We start from the raw sequence: 16,771 nt of genomic DNA on the forward strand, positions 1-16,771 counted from the left end.
CACTCAGCTCTGGAATTTCATAATAATCTTTATTTTCCAAATTGTAGTGTACCTTCTCATTCAATTCTAGTAATTTTACAGCTTTTGCTCTATCTCTTAACCTGAAAAGCCAAGGAAAAATTTCTGTTCTAAAAAAGTATTTAGGTATTATTCTGATCAGTGAGCTCTAAATAGTTATTTTACTAGATATACTCTAAAGTCCATGCTCAGACAACTTTTTTTGAAAAATCAGCAATTATACAAGATTTCCTTATGAATCTTTTTCATTGATATAATATCTACTGGTTTTAGATCCAATTCAGAAACAAATATCTGTACTCTAAATTGTAGTGAAAGTTATAAAAATCTAGGACTTTAATGTTTTATCTTTTTGAAAGTAATCATATTTTTTTCTCTTCAACCCATATCTCTATGGATTGTTCTTATGCTAAAAGTTCAGGCTTGGGTGCTCACTTCGGCACCACATATACTAAAATTGGAACGATACAGAGAAGATTAGCATGGCCCCTGCGCAAGGATGATATGCAAATTCGTGAAGCGTTCCATATTAAAAAAAATAAATAAAAATAAAAAAAAAATAAAAGTTCAGGCTTGGAAACCTGAATAAGACCTCAGGAGTGTGTTAAGTTCATTCCTATTTCATAAAAATAAAATTTTATGGGAAATTCATGCATTGACTTTAAATTTCTTTCAGAGTATATATATATATATATATACACACACACACACACATATATATGCATTGACTTTAAATTTCTTTCATATATATATATATATATATATATCTACTAATTTTACCTTCCATGCTCCATAATCCATAAAAAATTTAAGAGCAATAAGTTATTATTGTTCAAAAAAACTTAATAACTACTATACAGTGGTTTTCTTTTCAATGTGTTTCAACAAATCAGCTAGGTCAAGCAGAGCACGTCATTAATCCTTGTTAGTTTTTCTTCAGATGTAGGTAAAATAGTGTCTCCCAATTTTAGGAATTTGACTTAACCTTAAGAATGATAACAAAAACATTTTAAAATGTCTCTTTTGTTTTACCGATAAATATGCCTTTCTCATAAATTTTATGAATGATAAATCTTCACAGTGAAGAATTTTGTGGACTTTTTTAACCCATTAATCTCTTTGGATTTTCTTACTAAGTAAGCAGTACGTTTTTCATGTTGTACACTGTATAATGAGCACATTAACCACTTCTTGAAAATTAGAAAGAAAGAAAGCTTTATTCAACCTGCTATTGAAAATACATTCAATTTTATGTTTCCTTATCTCTTTACTTAATTCCCATATTTCTTTGTCTGCCAAGTGTAATGGAAGTTTTGGTCCTTCAAGCATTGATTGATGGGACCATAAATGTTCTTTGCAAAACAATGAATTTTGCCAGTTTCTTTTTATCCCGTTGCTAACATAGATATGTTTGTTCTCTCAGAGACTAACAGCACATGGCTGACATGGTTTTGTATAATGCAGCTCTAGAAAGGTGATTTTTAAAGATAATGCAAATACTTCATATGGAATGAAGAGAGAAGTATCCTCTCTATTCTCAATTTATTCATAGCTATGATGATCTCTGACTGAGGTTGCCTCAAATTATCTAAATAAGATTCTCATTCTACCAGTTGGGAAGGGGAGCTTTTGGCCCTATTTAGTCCTTGTTTGAACTATCATGGTAGCCTTACCCTGTGTGGGGGTCAAAATCACAATGTACATGTAAATAATGGAGCTATACCTTACTGTAGGGCAATTTTGTGGGGAAGGACATAGGCATATCCCCTGGGGTCTGTCTCAGCTTTATAGAACATGGTTTCTGCCCTTTTTCCGTTGGAAAAGAACTTGTTCCCAACTCATATCTAGCTGCCTACTCTGTCAGATTGTTTTTTTGTTGCTGTTTTTCCCCTGGAGAGTTTGGTTCTTGTGCTTTTGTTTGTGTAAAAGAAGAAAACTAGAATAAGCCTTCCATCTTCATTCAGAGTTCACTATTTATCACAAATTCCTCAGCCTCATGTTATGAAATAATTACATAAAACTGCTTCACCTACAAAAAAGTTCATGAAGTCATCTTTAAAATGCACTAAATAGTTGTGAATAAAAAGTATGGCTACAGAGGATAAAGAGGGGTTTTAATATATATAACATATATTTTTACATGGCTTTATTTCATTTGAGTCATACTCCTGTCTCCTGATATAACACATATGCTATTTATATGAAATCATATCTTTATTTTTTGTTTTTGTTTTTTTGTTTTATTAGAGAGGGTTTTTTAAAGTAATGTAGCTAAACTTTTGTGATTAATGAAAAGCATTCTTTTACAATAAAAAATAATGATGCTAGATAAGATTATGAGCATAGCATCTACATTAGACAGATAGCACCATGAAATACCTATACAGAAAGTAAATGAAAAACAACACAGAGTCACAGATTTGCTGTGAAAACATCATTGCAGGGCTCCTTTTTTTTAGCATTTAAAAATAACTCCTTGTGATACAGAAATTTTTTAAGTAAAGTTTGTTTGTAGCCCATGACTATGGAATCCACTGTAAGCCAGGGATATTTCTCTCATCCATAAAGGATGGACTGACTAAGGCTATCAGTCTGAGTTCTAAGAAGTTTTCCCCCAACACTAATTCAACGGGGTGTTGTTGTTTTGTGTGTGTGTGTGTGTGTGTGTGTGTGTGTGTGTGTATGTTTTGGTGATGACACACTACTGAAAGTCAAGATGGAATACAGAGAATGGAATTATCTGTAAGAGTGTATATGTGTAACGCCACACAATTCCAATAAAAATACATGAAACAACAAATTTCAAAACTACTGGACATCAGTCAATGAATAATAGTGATTCCTGAGAGATCGGGAAAAAACATGATGAGTCCCATGATTGCTCCAGAATGTTGCATTGAGGAATTTCAAGCCTTCAGTGCAGTAAGATGGAGAACTAAGTCTCCTAACATTGAGAAGGTGGAGCTGAGAGTCCAGGGCAATCAAGGCAACTTTAAGGCATTTTAATACCATATGCAACACAATATAACAGGCAGCTAGCTGTCTTGGTGGAATACTCTTACAGATTACTCCATGGTTGACTCCTTTACTTCCAAAATTTTTCTTAATTACATATTTTTCAGTAAGACACCCTGAATATCTTATTTTAAATTGCACACAGTACTTCATCTCCTGGCACTTTGAATAACTGTACCTGCTTCCTTTCTTCCATAAGACCTTTATCCTCTACCCTATCATCTAATGTGCCTATTAACTATTCATATACTTTATTATCTATTATTCCACTAAACTATACAGTCCACAAGATGTGTTGTGTGGTAGATACATAAGAAAAAAAAGCTATTAAAATCATGAAGAAAATCAATTACCAAAAAAGAAAATCCGCCTGAAATGTCCTAATTAGTTGCCTTTGGGAAACAGGAATTGGGGCCATAAAAGTTAAGGGAAGGTACTGCAATGACATGTATAAGTATTCGGAGAATCACTTGATGTTTAAATTAGACACAGTATTATTCTGATTTTTTAAAAACTTATTTTCAATCACATGATTACCTAATATTGTTTAAAATTAAAACAACATGTATTCCACATACACGAAATCTCCAGGCTTGCATTGTTGACTTTTAGTCCTATTGTATAAGTTTTGCCAAAGTAGAACAGTCCTTTCCAAGAAAGGCTTTAACTATGGTGATTACATAATTTGTCATCCAAACCAGGATCTTTAGAGTACTAAATGTTAAACAGGATGGTACTCACAGATGATAGGCAAGAATGGTCTCTGCTATGCAAAACCAGATGTGTGGGCATCCTTTTATGACCTCTCGGAAATTTGGGGATATTTTGTACTTAAATTTGAGTATGGAATTCAAACAGGTATAGTCTCTAATAATAAAGAGGAATGCCCAGATGGCACAGTCAGTTGAGCATCCAGCTCTTGGTTTCAGCTCTTAATCTCAAGATCCTGAGATTTAACCAGCTCCTTGAGTCTCAGTGCGGAGTCTGCTAGAATTTTTGTCTCCCTTTCCCTCTGCACCTCCCCACTGTGTACTCCTTCATGCTCTCTCGCTTTCTAAAATAAATAAATAAATCTTTAAAAAAAAAAAAAAAAAACACTTAACAGGTTCAGATCCGTTATCAGCAATCCTGAAGTAAAAAAAAAAGAAAGAAAGAAAGAAAGAAAGAAAGAAAGAAAGAAAGAAAGAAAGAAAGAAGAAAGAAATTCTGAAAAATGGTGGGACTTTAAGCTTATATAGCAGCAAAATCTAAAGAAACCTGAACTCATTGCCAAAACCTTTAAAGTCTTTATTTGTCTTACTGTGAACCATCATAAATTTGCTGCACAAATATTAAAATACAAAAATATCTTCTTGCCCGGAAAGATATTATGCTGCATATGATATAATTAATGAATTATCTTTATTAAATTAAAAGATTTCAGAATTCTGAAAAAACAACTGATCCCAGATGTCTCAGTTAAGGAATTATCAACGTATATATCCCTTCCCTAGTTGTCCTTTTATTTTTATAATTTTATTTCCTAAGTATCATCCTTTTAATTACTGGTTTAAAAGGAAGGCAGGATTTTTATTTTATTATTTATTTTATTTTATTGATTTATTCATGAGAGACACACAGAGAGAGATAGAGGGAGAGACACAGGCAGAGGAAGAAGCAGGCTCCATGCAGTGAGCCCAACGTGGGACTCGATCCCCGGACTCCAGGATCACGCCCTGGGCTGAAGGTGGCACTAAACCGCAGAGCCACCCAGGTGTCCCAAAGGCAGAACTTTTAAAAAGAAATGGCATATTCGAAGAAAGTAAGCCCTTCACTGGTGATTAGGGCTTGGAGAGCAGAGATGCTATTATTTGGCACCTGTTCCAAAAGTGGAGACCACTAGGTCTCCATTGCAAGAGATATCATGGCAACACTCTATCTCAATAACTGAAAGCAGAGTTTCTTCAGGAATTCATATTTTACAAATCTATATTTTTAATGATATGAATCATTTTCTAATATAGGTATTTTAAGACAATCCCTGTAGTGTCAATTGGCATAATATATACAGTACAATAAACAACATATGGCTCTAGGAAAAAAATGGGTAACTTATGTGTAGGAATAAAAATGTCTTCCTAAATTGGACAGGATGATTCAGTGATATTTTTTATGTTGGTATTCTATAAATTTCTAACATCTTCACATGATTTCAATCTCTTCTGGGGCCTCTTACTGTCGGATTTTGGCAGTTGATCCTGTGATTTTACAACAGCAAGCCCTCCATGAGTTCTTAACACCCAAAGCCCCCTCTGTATATTGGCACACCACCTACAGATCCAAGCTGCAAAGTAGCTTCCATATGAAAGAACATAGCATGTTATTAAGCCAGTTCAGTTCTAGAAGGAGGAACACATTTTCAAATATATAATCTTTGAGATTGGAAAATTAATTTAAGAAGTAGAAATAAAACTAAATTCTTATAAAAATTATCGTTGTGGTTATCATGAATTTTTCAAGCACTTGTTTTGGAATTATTTTTCAGGTTTATAGAAGAATTGCAAAGAAAGTGCAGCGTGTTTTCTTACATCTTCACCAAGTTCAGTTTCTCATTATGGTATGACCTTACATTACCATAGTGAGAGTGTGTCAAGACTAAGAGACCAACATTGATACCCTACTATTAACTCAACCTCATACTTTATTTGAATCTCACCAGTGTTTCCATTAATGCCCCTTTTTTTGTTCTGGGGTTAAATCTGGGTTACCACATTGCTTCTATAATTATCTTGTTAGTTATACTGTGTAATATATCTCTCTGTATGCATTACCTAAACCTGAGTTCATAGTTAATATACCTACAACTCAGTTTATACCACAGGGTTTTTCTAGCCTTCCATTTTGCTCATCTGTAACTTTCCTCTTTACAGTGAGAAACTTGGCTCCCTCTATCCATTGTCCATATACCTGTTCAATGCCACTACATATAAAACAGAATTAAAATTATGAACATGTATCCCATGAAAGAAAATTATCAGTACACAGGGTTTATATATAGTTTCTTTTGTCTTTACCCTTAAAATTTCCAGTCTAAATACCATTTTCCAAAGTGTTAGGCCAACTGTTTTATTTACCTAACTTTACAGCACAGTTGTACCATATATTTATAGCACTGTCAGATTCATTTGTCACAGTCTACATACTATCCTTAGATCCCTAAAAACCTGGTTGATTTTTTGGTTTTATACATTATAACACTTGTGAGGTACATTTCTACTAGCTTTAACAAATGCAGAGAGTCATGCATCCACCACCCCTCTTACTGTGTAGAATTATTCCATCACCCTAAAATTTCCACTTGTATCCCCTTATAGTAAACCATTCATCCCTTTTCCCAAATCATTAAGCACCTACTGATCTGCTTTCTGTCACTAAAATTTTGCTTCCCAAATTGCCATATGAATAAAAAGATACAATATGGATCCTTTTGAATTTCCTTTCCTTAACAAAATGCAATTAAGATTTCCCTCACGTATGGAATTCAGGAAACAAAAGAAAGAACAAAGGAAAATCAAAAGAGAGACAAACCAAAAAAAAAAGAAGCTGTTAACTATAGAGTATAAACAGATGGTTACCAGAGGGGAGGCAGGTGAGGGAATGGTGAAATAGGTGAAGGAGATTAAGGGTACACTTATAATGATGAGCATGGAGTGATATGTGGAACTGTTTAATCACTACATTGTACACATGAAACTAATATAACACTGTTAATAACAGTGGAGTTAAATTTTTTTTAAATTATTTATATTGTGGCATGAATCAATAACATTCTCCATTTATTTCTGAATAGTATTCTTCTGTGTGACTGTACCACAATTTTTTTTTTTTTTTTTTTTTTTTTAGAGAGAGAACATTTGTGTGAGAGCGAGGGGGAAAGGTGCAGAAGGAGAGAGAATCTCCACTAAGTGTGGAGCCAGACATTCTCACCACCCTGAGATCAATCCAAGATGAAATCAAGAGTCCATGCTTAACTGACTGAGGCACTCTGGAACCCCTGTACTACAGGGGTAGTGTGCCCCTGTACATGGGTTGTTTACCCGTTCTCCTATTGAAGGACATCTTAGTTGTAATTATTCATCATGTATTTTTAAATTTCACAAGGGCAAAAATTAAATTGAATAGATGTTTTCATCAATTCCAAATAAATCAATAGTCGATAATAGTAATAAGTTAAACATGAATTTAATTCTTAAATATCTTTTCTGTTCATTTTCATTATTGGCACAGGTAGCAATGTCAGTGACACACTTCCTGGCCAGCAGGCTATTCCTAGACAATTTCATACTTTAAAAATATATTGTAATATGGATATATTCAAATAACTACTTACTTTAAATATCCAGACTGAATTATAATGAATCATAACTTATTTTAAAGGAACATACTGAATCCCATAACAAAATACTCATGGCAAATTTTCCTTCAAAAATAATGGGGATATCAGATGATAGCTACATTTATAGTGAAATACCATAAAGGATAGTTTTGTTGAATCACTATGTTGTACACTTGAAAGAAATGTAATATTGTGTGTCAACTATCCATCAGTAAAAATAGTAGAGACATGTCATTAAAGTAAATAATAATATTACTATGACCATTTTAATTAATTTTTATTTTTTAAATATTTAAATTCAATTTGCCAACATATACTATAACACCCAGTGCTTATCCCATGAAGTGCCCTCCTCAGTGCCTGTCACCCACTTACCTGATCCCCCCACCGACCTCCCCTTCCACAACTCATTGTTCATTTCCCAGAGTTAGGGGTCTCTCATGGTTTGTCTCCCTCTCTAATTCTTCCCCAGTCACTTCCCCTCCCTTCCCTTATAATCCCTTTCACTATTTCTTATATTACATGTATGAGTGAAACCATATGATGATTGTCCTTCTCCTATTGACTTACTTCACTCAGTATAAAACCATCCAGTTCCATCCACGTCGAAGCAAATGAGTAATATTCCTTTGTGAGTGTGTGTGTGTGTGTGTGTGTGTGTGTGTATCACATCTTCTTTATCCATTCATCTGCAGGGGATATATGGCTCCTTCCAAAGTTTGGCTATTATGGACATTGCTGCTGTGGAATTAGGGTGCAGGTGTCCTGCCGTTTCACTACATCAGCATCTTTGGGGTAAATACCCAGTAGTGCCATTGCTGGGTCATAGGGCAGCTCTATTTTAACTTCTTGAGGAAACTCCATACTGTTTTACAGAGTGGCTGCACTGGCTTGCATTCCCATCAACAGTGCAAGAGGGTTCCCCTTTCTCCACATCCTCTCCAACATTTGTTATTTCCTGTCTTGTTAATTTACGCCATTCTCACTGGTGTGAGGTAGTATCTCTTTGTGGTTTTGATTTGCATTTCACTGATGGCAAGTTATGTGGAGCATTTTTCATGTGTTTCTTGGCCATGTGCATGTCTTCTTTGGAGAAATTTCTGTTCATGTCTTCTGCCCATTTCATGATTGCATTTTTTGTTTCTTGGGTGTTGAGTTTGATAAGTTCTTTATAGGTCTTGGATACTAGCTCTTTATCTAATATGTCATTTGCAAATATCATCTCCCATTCTGTAGGTTGTCTTTTAGTTTTGTTGACTGTTTCTTTTGCTGTGCAGAAGCTTTTCATCTTGATGAAGTCCCAATAGTTCATTTTTGCTTTTGTTTCCCTTGCCTTCATAGATGTATCTTGCAAGAAGTTGCTGTGACCGAGTTCAAAAAGGGTGTTGCCTATGTTTTTCTCTAGGCTTTGATGGATTCTTGTCTCACCTTTAGATCTGTAAACCATTTTATCTTTGTGTATGGTGTAAGAGAATGGCTCAGTTTCATTCTTCTGCATGTGGCTGTCCAATTTTCCCAACTGTATTTAGTGAAGAGACTTCCCTTTGTCCAGTGGATAGTCTTTCCCGCTTTGTTAAATATTAGTTGACCATAGAGTTGAGGGCCCATTTCTGGGTTCTCTATTCTGTTCCATTGATCTATGTGTCTGTTTTTGTGCCAGTACCATGCTGTCTTGATGATCACAGCTTTGTAGTACAGCTTGAAATCCGGCATTGTGATGCCCCTGCCATTGGTTTTCTTTTTCAACATTCCCTTGGCTATTCATGGTATTTTCTGACTCCATATCTTAAGATTCCTTATTCTAACTCTGTGAAGAAAGTCCATGGTATTTTGATAGGGATTACATTGAACATGTAAATTGCCCTGGGTAGCATAAACATTTTCACAATATTAATTCTTCCAATTCATGAGCATGGTATATTTTTCCATCTCATTGTGTCTTCCTCAATTTCTTTCAGAAGTGTTCTGTAGTTTTTAGGGTATAGATACTTTACCTCTTTGGTTATGTATATTCTTAGGTTTCATATGCTTTGGGTGAAATTGTAAATGGGATTGATTCCTTAATTTCTCTTTCTTCAATCTCATTGTTAGTATATAGAAATGCAGCTGATTTCTGTGCATTGATTTTATATCCTGCCACATTGCTGAATTGCTGTATGAGTTCTAGCAATCTTGGGGTGGAGTATTTTGGGTTTAGTACGTACAGTATCATGTCATCTGTGATGAGAGAGAGTTTGACTTTTTTGCCAATTTGAATGCCTTTTATTTCGTTTTGTTGTCTGATTGCTGATGCTAGGACTTCTAGTACTATGCTGAATAACAGTGATGAGAGTGAACATCCCTGTCGTGTTCCTGATCTTAGGGTAAAGGCTCTCAGTTTTTCTCCACTGAGAATGTTATTCACTGTGGGCTTTTCATAAATGGCTTTTAAGATATTGAGGAATGTTCCCTCTATCCCTGCACTCTGAAGAGTTTTGATCAGGAATGGATGCTGTATTTTGTCAAATGCTTTTTCTGCATCTATCAAGAGGATCACATGTTTCCTTTTTTCTCTCTTGTTAATGTGATCTATCACATTGATTATTTTATGAGTGTTGAACCACCCTTGCATCCCAGGGATAAATCCCACTTGCTCATGGTGAATAATTCTCCTAATGCACGGTTGGATCCTATTGCCTAGTATCTTGGTGAGGATTTTTGCATCTGTGTTCATCAGGGATATTGGTGTACAATTCTCCTTTTTGGTGGGGTCTTTGTCTGGTTATGGGATCAAGGTAATGTTGGCCTCATAAACGAATTTGGAAGCATTTCCTCCCTTTCTATCCTTTGGAACAGCCTTAGTAGAATAGCTATTATTTCTTCTTTAAATGTTTGGTATAATTGCCCTGGGAAGCCATCTGGCCCTGGAAGTCCCTGTGTCTTGGGATGTTTTTGATGACTGCTTCTATTTCCTCACTTTAATTGGCCTGTTCAGGTTTTCTATTACCTTTATTATTTATCTTCTTATGCTTGCTTTAGGCTTTGTTTGCTGTTCTTTCTCCAGTTCCTTTAGGTGCAAAGTTAACTTATGTATTTGAGTTTTTCCAATTTTTTGAAGGAGGCTTATATTGCGATGCTTTTTCCCTCTTAGGACCATTTTTGCTGAATATCAAATATTTTGAATGGTGTTTTTCATTTTCATTAGTTTCCATGAATCTCTTTTATTCCCCTCTAATTTCCTTGTTGACCCATCCATCTTTTAGAATGCTCATTAACCTCCATGTGTTTGAGTTTCTTCCAAATTTCTTGTTGTGATTGAGTTCTAGTGTCAAAGTATTGTTTAAAAATATGCAGAGGACAATCCCAATCTTCTGGTATTGGTTGAGACCTTATTTGTGACCCAGTATGTGGTCTATTCTGCAGAAAGTTCCATGTGCACTTGAGAAGAATATGTATTCAGTTGCATTCTGTATGTAGTTGTGAAATCTATTTGGTCCAGTGTATCATTCAAGGTGCTTGTTTCTTTGATGATGCTTTGCTTAGAATATCTGTCATTTGCTGAGAGTGCCATGTTGAAGTCTCCTACTATTACTGTATTATTGTCTAAATATCTCTTTACTTTGGTTATTAATTGGTTGATATACTTGGTGACTCCCACATTAGGGGCATAAATATTCATGATTGTTAGGTCCTTTTGTGGGTTAGACCCTTTAAGTATGAGAGAGTGTCCCTCTTCATCTCTTACTATAGTCTTTGGTATAAACCCTAATTTGTCTGATATGAGGATTGCTACTCCAGCTTTCTTCTGAGGACCATTTGCATGGTAAATGGTTCTCTACCCTTTCATTATCAGGCTGAAGGTATCCTTAGGTCTAAAATGAGTCTTTTGTAGACAGCATATAGATGGGTCTTGCTTTTTTATCCAATACAATACCTTGCATCTATTGATGGGATCATTTAGCCCATTCACGTTCAGATTAACTATTGAAAGATATGGATTTAGTGTCATCATAATACCTATACAGTCCCTGTTTTGTGGATTGTTTCTTTGGGAACCCTCTTTCTTTCACAGAGTTTCCTTTAATATTTCCTGCAAAGACAGTTTGGTGGTCACATAGTCTTTCTGTTGCTGTCTATCCTGGAATCTCTTTATCTCACCTTCTATTCTGAATGACCGTCTTGCTTGGTAAAGTATTCTTGGCTGCATGTTCCTCTCATTTAGGACCCTGGATATATCATGCCAGCCCTTTCTGGCCTGCCAGGTCTCTGTGGAGACATCTGCTGTTAATCTGATATTTCTGCCCATATAAGTTAAGAATCTTTTGCCTCGTGCGCCTTAAGAACTTTCTCTTTATCTTTGAAATTTGCAGATTTCACTATTAAATGTCAAGATGTTAAATGTTTTTTATTAATTTTGGGGGTGTCCTCTCTCTCTCTTGGATCTGATTGCCTGTTTCCTTCCTCAGATTAGGTAAATTCTCAGCCATGATTTGTTCATATATACTCTATGGTCCTCTCTCTCTCTGGGACTTCAGAATCCCAATTAGATGTATATTCTTCCTTCTCAAGCCATTGTTTATTTCCTTAAGCCTTTCTTTGTGGGCTCTTAATTGTTTTTCTCTTTTTTTCCTCAGCTTCCTTACTTTCCAGCAATTTGTCTTCTATGTCACTCACTCTCTCTTCTACCTCATTAACCCTAGCAGTTAGAACATCCAGTTTGGATTGCATTTCAGTTAAAATATTTTTGATTTTGTCCTGATTAGATCTCAATTCCATAACAACAAAATCTCTAGGGTCCTTTACACTTTTTTTCCAGAGCCACCAGTAACTTTATAAATTGTACTTCTGAATTGAATTTCTGACATCATATTTAAACCAACATTCACTAACTCTGTCACATAATTTGGCCATTTTTAAAGATTAATATTTTAATATGTCCTTAAATTGTAACTAAGAAACACAGATAGAATGTTTTGGTGATATTTTTTCACTCCTCTTAAATGTTTTATCCCCAAATATATAATTTTCTATTAACAACAAAAACTTGCCTCAGTGTTGCATAATTTATTATGGTTCTTTGACTACTAACCATTTCACTTATACTTCTGTATTTTCTGTAATATAAGAGACTTGAAAACTCAAAATAATTTTTGTTTAAGGAAACTATCAACAAAACTAAAAGACACCTATGAAATAGAAGAAGATAATTGCAAATGACCCAAGGGTTAGTATCCAAAATATATAAAGAACTTATCAAACTCAACACCACCCCCCAAAAAATAATTTAAATTTAACAATGGGCAGAAGAATGAGAAGAAATTTCTCCAAAGAAGACATACAGATGGCCAACAGACACATGAAAAGATGCTCATAATCACTTAACATCAGGGAAATGCAAATCAACACTACAATGAATATCACCTTACACGGTTAGAATGACTAAAATCAATAACACAGGAAACAATAGGTGTTGGTGAGGATGTGGAGAGAGAGGAACCTTCTTGCACTGTTGGTGGGAATGCAAACTGGAGCAGCCACTGTGGAAAACAGTGTGAAGGTCCCTCAAAGAGTTAAAAATAGAACAACCTTATGATCCAGTGATCACACTACTGGGTATTTGCCCAAGGAATACAAAAAAAAACTAATTCAAAAGGATACATGCATTATTGTAGCATTATACAATAGTCAAAGTATGGAAAATAGCCTGTGTCCATTGATTGATGAATGAATAGAGAAAAAGAATATATATATACACACATACACAATGGAATATTATTCAACCACAAAAAAGAATGAAATCTTGCCATTTGCAATGACATGGAAGGAACAAGAGAGTATAATGTTAATCGAAACAAGTCAGTCAGAGAAAAACAAATACCATATGTTTTCATTCATAGGTGGAATTTAAGAAGTAGAACAAATGAACATTGGGGTAAAAAGGAAGGCAAACTAAGAAACAGATTCCTAACTATAGAGAAAAACTGGGTTAAAAGAGAGGTGGGTATGGGGATGAGTGAAATAGGTGATGAGATTAAGGAGTACACTTGTCTTGATGAACACCCAGTAATTAAAATAAAACTTAATAAAAAATAGTTTATGTTTTTATGTAAGAGTTTTAATGATAGCAAGGAAATCATGTGTGTACTATATATTATATACAGTATTTGCCAGTACTATCCCTCCATTTTTGCTTTTACTTATAATAATTGAACTAAAATATTAGGTACACATTTCTAACAGAAAAAAATATGTTTTAAGATGTCTTTAATGTTTAAGGAAACATAATATTTAGATTAAAAATAAATATTTAAATATACATTTACTATTTTAATTTAATATTTAATATACCCATCTTAAAATAATGTTTTTTCAAGTAAAATACAAAATAAAATATTTCTCAATGTTATTCACATCACATTTAGTATGTTCACACAATGATTTTAAGAATAAGAAAAAGATGAAAACAAGGTTTCAGAATATATTTCCTGAAAATGGCAACAAATAGTAGTGGACTCTTAAGCCAACTGAAATGGCTCTATCATTTCTTATATCTTAACTTTGTAAACCTTATGAACTTTATATAACTTTGCAAACTTATAAACACACAACACATACGTGTTTGTACCACACGTAATATGGTATGTACACACTATTAACAAGAGTTGACATTTATTGAAGGTTTAGTTACCTGAAAGCCTTTTAAATGTTTTAAAAAATTATCTTAATTGGTCCTCATATTAATCCTTTGATTTGGGTGCTATTATGAACTTGAGTTTTTAATGAGAAAACTGAAGCCAGGGAGGTTAAATACTATGACTGCTCAAAGTTGCATAGCTAATAAATAAAACAACTGTTTAAAGACTTCAGAATCCAGCACTATATGCCATTGTATGTCTGTAAACACCACTGTGAAAGATCCTGAAATTTGGTGTTCAGCTTTTAGCTTATTCTATGTATTTGAACAAATATATATACATGTATATAAAGTATTATAATGAACACATGTATAAAATTATCTATAAACACATGTATAAAATTATCTATAAATATTTATCTATATATAGATTTTATTTAGGAAATATTTTATTATATTTATTTTATTTTATTTAGGACATATTTTCCTTTAAGAACAAATATAATTTATTTTGTTGTATTTATCTAAATTATAGTTGTGAAATATGTGAAGTGTTTTCTGCAGATATTTTTAAGCCACTATTTGAAACAACCCTTTCAACAGCTTACCTAAGAGTTTATTGCTTTGAAAAAAAGGAATTAAGAACTTTTCAAGTAGTATCTTACATTCCTTTAAATTGAGCACATTTCTCTTAAGTTGCTTTAGGTCAACCTGTAAGCTCTTTCTCAAATAGTTCAAGGTTATTACATAATTATAGGCTTTTTGTCAAGATCTACACTAGTGAGGGAAGTGGAGGAATATTAAAAATAATGTCCGCTGGGGCACCTGAGTGGCTTAGTCAGGTAAGGGTCTGACTTTGGCTCAGGCCATGCTCAGGGTCCTAGGCTCAAGCCCCATATCTGGCTTCCTGCTCAGCACAGAGCCTGCTTGCCCCTATCTCTAGGCCCTTTCCCCCACTCAAGCTTTCTCTCTCATCTCTCTCAAATAAATAAAATCTTTAAAAAGTAAGAATCATATCCATGAACATATTTTTGCAATTTGGCATAATTTTTTGAAGAAAACTGCAAGTCACACATCATGCCCTGAGAGTCGTCATTATTTATCATTATGCAAACTTTTTGAGTGTCCACCAGATTCTTGTTACTTTTTTAAAAGATTTTTATTTACTTAATATATATAGAGAGAGAGAGAGTGCTGTGAGCAGAGGGGGGAAGAGCAAAGGGAGAGAGTCTTCAATCAGATTCCCCACTGAGCACAGAGCCCAGTATAGACACCCAACATGATCTCAACACCCATGAGATCATGATCTGAGCCGAAACCAAGAGTCAGACAATCAACGGAGCCACCCAGGCATCCCAGATTCTGGTTTAAAGTCATCTCAATGCTTTGCTATCTCCCTTAAAAAAAAAAAAATCAAACTCCATGTATTCTGCTCTACAAATGGGAAGCAAAAATAAAAAATACACTAGAAAGTGTATGTGAGTGTGTATATCTATCTATATATAAATTTATGTATATATATATTACAGATACATACAAATGCATATGTGCATTTGTATTTCTGAGTGTATACAAACATTCATATATATACGCTCATGTGTGAAAATATATATTTAGGTAAGTGACTAGGCTGATAGTGTACCTTAAACGTGTATGAAGCTACAAAGGAGGATCCTGTAATATTTAGTAACTAGAACTCTGTAACTACCTAGTACCATTCCCTCCTTGGAGAGAATTAGAAGTCCAATGACATTAGTGAATTGGCAAAATGTCTTCCACTGATAAAAGCATGACTGTAGCGAGAGTCAAAAATGAAAAGTATCTAGAAAAAAAAAAAAAAAAAAGAAAAGTATCTAGATATTGATGCATTGATGCATATTCAAGTGGCTTGCATCTGCCCAGAAGACAGGACGTCCACAAGCAAGAAGGCACTGAGAGCACATCTTCAGCATAGATAGTACAGTGTGTGTCTTGCTGTGTAACTGTGGGGTAGACTCTGAGGCACAGAGACAGAAGAACTGTGGCACAAGTTTGTCTGGGGCCAGATCGGGGCCATGGCATACACTGACTCTGTAACTGTAGGCACAGATTTAGACCTCACTTTCATGGGCCTCACTTTCATGAGAATGATAATATTTCTTTAAAAAAAAAAAGATTTATTTATTTATTCATGAGAAAGAGAGAGAGAGAGAGACATAGGAAGAGAGAGAAGCAGGCTACACGCAGGGAGCTTGATGTGGGACTCGATTCCTGGACCAGCGATCAAGACCTGAGCCAAAGGCAGACACTCAACAGCTGAGCCATCCAGCCATCCCGGATGATAATATTTTATACGGTTGTTGTGAAGTAGAAATTAGTCCATATACGAAACAGACTTAGATTAGTGCCTGGTAACCACTCCACCAAGAATTGCTACTATTAGGTTTTTTCTATAATTATTATTATTTGGTTGAAATAACAAACATATTTTGGGTGAGTGCAGTGTTACTCCCAGTTAGTCTTAAATAAAAGCCTCGGGGGTGGGGTGCAGAAGTTGTGGGAGGAGGACAGCCTGGCCTTCAACGAGTGCGGCTGGTGCCCTCGGCCCTCCTGACCTTCTTGGGACGCAGCTGCGCTAGACGACATCAGGGCGGCCGGGGCCGAACCCAACTCATCTATTCTGAAACCGGAGCTCCTGGCGCCCATCGAGAAGCTCTCGTGAAATAAAAGCAGGGTTGGCTTTAGCCCGCGTGGGTCTGTCTCATGCTCCC

At 34.9% G+C, this 16,771-nt stretch overlaps 1 non-coding gene across 1 annotated transcript; it reads left to right on the forward strand.

Annotated features, from left to right (window-relative positions):
- The first annotated feature begins 445 nt into the window (after positions 1-445).
- Positions 446-552, forward strand: LOC144296651 (U6 spliceosomal RNA). Its single transcript, XR_013363666.1, has one exon. It is a non-coding gene; the product is annotated as a U6 spliceosomal RNA (small nuclear RNA).
- The last annotated feature ends 16,219 nt before the right edge of the window (positions 553-16,771 follow it).

Source organism: Canis aureus, chromosome 24, assembly GCF_053574225.1.
Source record: "Canis aureus isolate CA01 chromosome 24, VMU_Caureus_v.1.0, whole genome shotgun sequence".
In the NCBI taxonomy this organism is placed as follows: Eukaryota; Metazoa; Chordata; class Mammalia; order Carnivora; family Canidae; genus Canis; species Canis aureus.